The 7,004-nt window shown below is 36.5% G+C and overlaps 1 protein-coding gene and 1 long non-coding RNA gene across 2 annotated transcripts in view; both read right to left on the bottom strand.

Annotated features, from left to right (window-relative positions):
* Positions 1-538, bottom strand: part of LOC103513340 (histone acetyltransferase type B catalytic subunit-like) — a 6,779-nt gene extending 6,241 nt beyond the window's left edge. Inside the window, exon 1 of the mRNA XM_026826567.1 lies at positions 491-538. The gene's annotated coding sequence lies outside the window, so the exon portion shown is untranslated. The remainder of the gene's footprint in view (positions 1-490) is intronic.
* A 2,652-nt stretch (positions 539-3,190) lies between these two features.
* Positions 3,191-4,010, bottom strand: LOC113469113. The gene is made up of 2 exons (XR_003392636.1): positions 3,913-4,010; positions 3,191-3,338 (listed from the first exon to the last, which is right to left on the bottom strand). It is a non-coding gene; the product is annotated as an uncharacterized LOC113469113 (long non-coding RNA).
* Between the last annotated feature and the right edge of the window lie 2,994 nt (positions 4,011-7,004).

Genomic DNA, 7,004 nt, shown 5'->3' with positions numbered 1-7,004 from the left:
CGTGAATTTTCGACCTTTTACAGTTATTTTTTCGAAGTTTTGACCTCAGATTTGGATTTTTCACAACTTTTTTTTCATAGAAATCGACGTTTTAATCATAAATTTTACCCAAATGCAACTGCTCCATTATTTACGTTTAGATAATGCATTGTTTACATCAGGGGTTCAAGAACGTTCCAAGCTAACTAGGCTGGCTCTTTCTCTTAAAGCCCGTTCACGCTAGTCGTTCGGAAAAAAAATCGTGTGGTGTGTAGTGTGAACATGAACACTCTCATTTAAAGTGCATTGCCAACAAGGACATTTTTTGTCGTTCGGAAAAAAAATTGTGTCGTTTGTAGTGAGAACATGACACTCTCATTTAAATTACATTGCCTACAGGACATTCGGAAAAAAATCGGATGAAACTCGCGACAAGTGTGATCCAGCTCTTACCTGTTATACTAACAACATCCTTGTCTTGAACATATCGCCGACAGATAGCGTCATTTACCTGTTATACTAACAACATCCTTGTCTTGTACATATCGCCGACAGATAGCATCATTTACATGTTATACTCACAACATCCTTGTCTTGAACAGATCCCGTCATTTACATGAAATTGGCAACATTGTTCGTCTTAAGTTAAACTTAAGTTTATCTTTAGATTTCATACATACGACGGTGAGTCTTGATTTAAAAATAGCCCCTTCAATTACTAGGGGCAATGGTTCAACAACCTTCTACTCCTATTCCCCTAGGAACTTTTTTTTTGCCACATATTGATTTTTACTGAAATACCTATCTAGGTATTTCACTCTTCATAGAATAGAACAAATGCAGACTTGGTGTTGAGATACTTAAATATGTAGCAAGTAAAACAAAACACCTACTAAAGAACACTCTTCTTGAAGCAAGACAGCCCTCTCCAATCTGAGGTTTAGTTATTGAGAAACAGGTTGAAAGGAAGAGAGTTATCTCCCTGCAGCAAAACTTACCACTTATGACAAGTGACAAGTACAAGTAAGCCATCAGCTGTTAAATTTACCGTAGATCCTCAGCGTAGATCATAGTATCATAGATCTGTGAATGTAGGTACCAGTCACTTACCTAGTTACCTCTGTAGGTGTTTGCTCAACTTGTGAATTCCTGGTTCGATTTTAAAATTGGCAAACAGTCTGTCTGTGATCCATAGAAGATTTATTGAATTTATTCCATTCAAATGAAGGAAAACGCGATAGGTAGGTACTAGGTAAGTAAAAAAAAAAATAGAGAGAAACTGAAAAAAGTTAAAAAGCAGGTAAAAGTATTTCAGACCACAGTTTTTTTCCTTTTTTTTTTTGAAAACAAGAGATTTTTGGCGGAAAAAATTTCACGCTGCGCATGCGCAGAAAGAAAACGATTGCAGCGTTGCCAAGTCTACCCTGCCCAGTAAAAAAATTAGCCGGACATTTTTTGTCCGGATTTTTATGCTGAAAGGTCCGTTTACATCAGACATTCTTAACCTATGGTCCGTGGACCACTAGTGGTCCGCGAGAAGGTTTCAGAGGTGGTCCGCGAGAGGTGAGTAAGGAAAAAGTCATCGTGTCTCTATTTTATATAACGTACCCCTAGGAAAGAAAAAAAATCTTTCCTCTTTTCATACAAATACTCCGTATTAGATGGCCACTGAACGAACCTTTTTTTTCTCTTAGCAAATTACTTAAAATTTTGTTTTTTTGTTTGTTTCTTAATTTTATACAATAAAAAAATTGTTTTTCTCAACAAACAAAAAAATAAATAAATAGGTAAGAATGTTAATTTTTCTCATTTTCTATCTCTTTTCCAACAGGTAGATATAGGTCCTTTAATACATACCCATTGTCACATAGCGTGTACAATGTACAATTGATTGCATATACATACATAATCTCAAGTGGTCCGCGAGATTTTTGGTTTATCAATAGTGGTCCGCCAATTCTAAAAGGTTAAGAACCCCTGGTTTACATTTTCCAACTTTACCCTTTTCCTACATCAATGTTTCTGTTTCTTTCTATTCATGAGCGTCCGCTGCCAGCTGTGAATCGGCGATAGTAGGTAGGTACCTACGTTAAATGCTCGTCTCGAGAGCGAAGAGAGGACAGGATAGAAAGCGAGCCGTTCCGAGAACGAACATTATCCCTTTAGTATCTTTTCAAAAACCGAGCAAGAGTACAGAATCGAAGAAAACCAGCTGTTCCGAGAGGATAATGTTTGCCCTTGGCTGGAATCGAACTTTCAGCTTCGATCTAACTGGTGGGAATGATATAGGGAATTGTAACAACGGAGGTCTTATCGTCCCGAAATCAAAGAGAGAACAGAGAATGATAGGATTGGAAATTGGAAGCCAGCCGTCCCGAGAACAGACCTTATCTGTTTAGGATAAAATTCGCCATTCTCGGGAATCGAACCCGGAGCTTTGAACTAAATTTTCGTTGTATTTTGTTTCAGAAATGTTCGGATGACAAGACATCTCATATTCCTACGTTTGCCAGAACAGAGCCACCTGATACTCAAGTAAGTCAGACTCAAGTAAAGGTAGGAAACACACGTCCACTTCAACTGGGAAGTCCGATGACCTTTGGGTGCGCACTCGTCAAAAAATAGCTCGTTGATTAACAAGTAAGCATGTGAATAGTTGATCCCATGGGATTTTTCACGCCGAATCGAATGGTGAAACTTTTAGAACTGTCCGACTTACAGTTGAGAAGTTGCGGTTCCCCTCCATGCGCTTCCATCGGACTTCCCAGTTGACGTGGACTGTACCTACTTGTCGATCATAATGGAGCAGTTGCAAATGGGTAAAAATTATAAATAAATGGTCGATTTTTATGTAAAAAGTTGGGAAAAAATCCAAATCTGTAGTGGTCAAAACTCCAAAAAAATAACTGTAAAAGGTCCAAAATTCAATTTTTATTTTCCGTCAGAGTCCTGAACTCTGACGTCAGACTTCAGATGATGCGCAGAAACGTATGCGCACAAATATGAATTGCGCAGAAATGCATGCGCACAAACAGATTAATGTGGCCTGCGAGGGAGCTTTGCTCGGGACATTTGATGTGACGTCATCGCTAGTCTGCCCTAAAAAAAAAAAAAAAAAAAATCCGTTTCCAGTAAGGAGCTTTCTCCGTTTCCAGTAGAAACATAGGTAGGTACTCTACAAACTTACTTTCCAGGGTCCACATAGAAGTAACTGCCGTTGAGCGAATGATAAATGGCGGCCAAACTCCAGGCAATACCCAACCCAAGAAACACATTGACGGCGTTACTGCCTGTGACATTGCCTACGGAATTGTCGGCCGTACTGTCCTGGATGGCGGAAACTTTGCTGGCGAATGTGTCTGAAATGAAGGCACAGACCACAGAATAATATATATTATATAAATTATATTGTTAATCTTATATTATAAAAACAAGATCCATTCACTTGCCTTTTCCACAAGGTTGGCCATGCCTCGGGATGAACTAGTAAGTTATAAGAACGAGATCCATTCACTCATTCACATTTCACATTTCACACACTGATCGCTCTATCTCGAGAACCACAACATCTAGAAAGCTGAAATTTGGTAGGAATATTCCTTTTATGGTCTAGGTGTGCAATAAGAAAGGATTTTGCGAAAATCTAAACCGATCCTGAGATATGATCAATTTTTGATCGCTAAAATCACCATAATTCTGGAACGGTTCGTCTAATTTTAATGAAATTTCGTAAACACCTTTAACATCAAATAAAAAATACGATATTGGACCTTCAAAGGGGAGGGGATTTATAGAGACCCATATTTGGGTTCTACCTCGGCTTCGTAGATTCGTAGAAGCTTAACCCATTCTTTAGAGCTATTTAGCCCCTACACCTAAGCCTCAGATTGGGCTTTTTGGCCCCTTTTCTGAGTTCTACCTCGACTTACTCACCTGGCACGCTAGTTCCGAGTGCGACAAACGATATGGCCGTCACTGCATCCTTGAGTCCAACGCTGCACCCGAAGTGTGAAGCCAGATCCCCAATGAATGCAGTGTAATATAACTAATTTTTAAACATACGTATTAGTATGGTATAATACCACATGTATTACACACATTTCCATAGGATGTGCTGTCTGGGGAAGTAACTTCGCCCGTATTGAAGTCACTTATCGTTTTCGGAAAGATATCGGGCACGTGGGAAAAATTACTAATGAATTAAAGTTACAAACGTCAAAGTAAAGAAAAGAAAATTAATAATTGAAGAAAAACTTTTTGAAGAATACGTAAAAGTTGAGAAAAAAGGGAAAACCAACTAGTACTCGTATAGCTCGCTATACTGTAGTAATAGAAAGTAAAAACAAGACAAAGTTATAATAGAGGTATTGGACTTGAAAATATTTCAAACAAGAAAAGAATCACACACGAGGGGATTTTAGTAGGTAGGTAGGTACACACGACCTCGTGTAACACGCTGTGTAGTAATAATAGAAAGTAAAAACAAGACAAAGTTATAGAGGTATTGGACTTGAAAATATTTCAAACAAGAAAAGAATCACACACGAACACGAGGGGATTTTAGCTGGTAGGTAGGTAGGTAGGTACACATAGGTAGGTAGGTACACACGAGCTCGTGTAACACGCTAGTTTTAGATATCCCTACATACCTACACGTGTTCTGAAAAATTTACCTACTTGTTGTCCTCCTGAAAGTCCTGAAGATCACATTTTGGACATTAAAGACGCTCGCCTGGTAATCAGGAGGGCGTGGGTTCGACCCCAGCCGAGGTATGGAATTTTATCCTCATTTATTTGAGAATTTGACCACATAATAATTGAGCTCTAAGGGTTGGGTGGTAGAGAACGCCTAAGGCGTTAACCTCGCCTAGTGGTTGCCTTCCACTCAAGAGTCTATTATTATTATTATTATTATAAAAAAAAAGGAAAGTAAAAAGTGATAGAACGTAAAGAAAGAAAGGAAGGAAGGCCATCAAGCTAGTTGCCCTGGAGGTTAGCTCGTCTGCTTTGTAAGAGCTAGGTCGCGGGTTCGATTCCTGCCCGGGGTGGATTTTATCCCAAATAGGAGCTTTTTTTTCTTTTTAACCTAAAACACCGAGTTACTAAAGTGTGTACCTACATACCTGCCTTAAGTGAAATAAATTACATTTTTAACTTTTTAAAAGTAGGTATTGTGGGGTAAGATTCATGATTCAAAGTTTTAGGCTTTTACATTATGTAGGTATTTTATAGGGAACAACAATAGGTATTCTACTAAAATAAGAAGAAAACAAGTTTTCAGTCTTCACTAGACTAAAAACACTACTCGCTACTCACACAATTTTTCAATTTAGTCTTAAGGATGGCATCATGAGATCATGAGATGCTGAAACATGTTGACTCCTTTCCACAAATAAAGTACCTAGTGTTTTTATTCAAGTGAAGACTTACATATTATTCTCTTCTTATTTTAGTATTAATTAGTAGATAGGTACTTGACAGCTTGACACGGTATCCCGTTTCCAATGTTTAATAGGTATTCTAATAAAATAGATGCTTACATAATAATATCTTCAACACTTTGGGTAGGTAAACATTACGCTTTTCCCAAAGAATTTTTCTTTCTTTGTAACAACAAATAAAATCAGGAAAATCAATCTTAAGGTAGGTATAAATATTTGAAAAAATAAACATCAACAACACATTACATTAATATTCAAAATCACCAATTAAAAAATCATAGATTAAGTATTACTTTGATAAAATTATTTAAAACTATTCTACCTAACTATAATACATCATAATTATTATTAAATCATTATGAAACATCTCTGTCTTTCACTTTTAACTTTAACCCCCATTGGTGAGTTTTTTATTATTATTATTTTTTTGACACTCTGAGAGATGTCAGAAACTAGTAAGAAATTTGTAAAATTATGGAAAATTAATACCTAAGTAAAATTATTTCATTCTACTAAAAGGAGATGGCAAAAGAGGTAAAAATTATTCAACGTAAAGCCCCCAAAGGAAAAAATAATAAATAAAATATTGCCATTAAATTTCGATCTCCAAAAAATTAAAAAAAAAAAAAAAAAAAAAATCTGTGTTGTCTGGTAGACCCCACGTTACCAATTGAGGGTTAAGTTTCTGTATGCATTATTGCAAATCGAAAATGGTTCTCTTTTACAAGAAAACATCTCAAAGAACCTAATATTGGGTAATATTGTTGGATAATAATCAAGACATTATTTACAGAACAAGAAGACCTAAACTAAAGACGTACCTAATGGGGATGACAGACATTTCTTCAGTGAACTACTAAGTGATGCCGTATAATTGGACACAATACAATTATGTACCTATTGCTTGATTGACTGAATAATGTTTGAATTATGAAATAAATAGATTCATTAACGACCTTATTGGCTAATTAATTAGTTAAAAGTCAAGTCGTTAATTTATTAACGGCTTTCATTAAGTTAAACTTCAATATGACCTTAATTAATGTTTGTGGCCAATGTTATGTCGTGGAAAACTGTTATGAGCAGGGTCGTAGCCAGCATTTTTTCTCAGTAAAGGAGAAAAAAAAGCTCGAGGGGTTGGGGCGGGCCCCCTCTTGCTCCTCTCCTAAATACAGTCCTGGTGATGAACACTGGAACCTCGACGGCAGGGGTTCCCAATCTTTTGAGTACTGCGTACCACCTGACACCTCAAGGTTCTTTCGGCGTACCACCAAACATTAATTTTGTTTGGGTTGGGGTTTAAAGAAAGATATTATAGCGCCGCAGACGAAATTTTTTGTTATTGTAGGAGAGAGCTTAAAGGATTTTTTTTTTTTTTTTTTTTTTTTCAGACAGGTAATTAAATATTGAAAACAATATTTCTATCAAGATTTATTTTCTAATTTTAATTGTAAATTTGTAGTCGTAAAGAAAGGATAGCATTAGCATACCTAAAGAGTAACTTTTGCTCTTTTACGTCTTGTTTTCTTTCTATGTACGTATTTATTCCAGCGCTCTAGCGTTTTTTTCTTTATTCTATTTGCT

Source organism: Diaphorina citri, unplaced genomic scaffold (genome assembly GCF_000475195.1).
Source record: "Diaphorina citri unplaced genomic scaffold, Diaci psyllid genome assembly version 1.1 scaffold960, whole genome shotgun sequence".
Classification (NCBI taxonomy): Eukaryota; Metazoa; Arthropoda; class Insecta; order Hemiptera; family Psyllidae; genus Diaphorina; species Diaphorina citri.
This window is presented reverse-complemented; position numbering and strand designations above follow the sequence as displayed.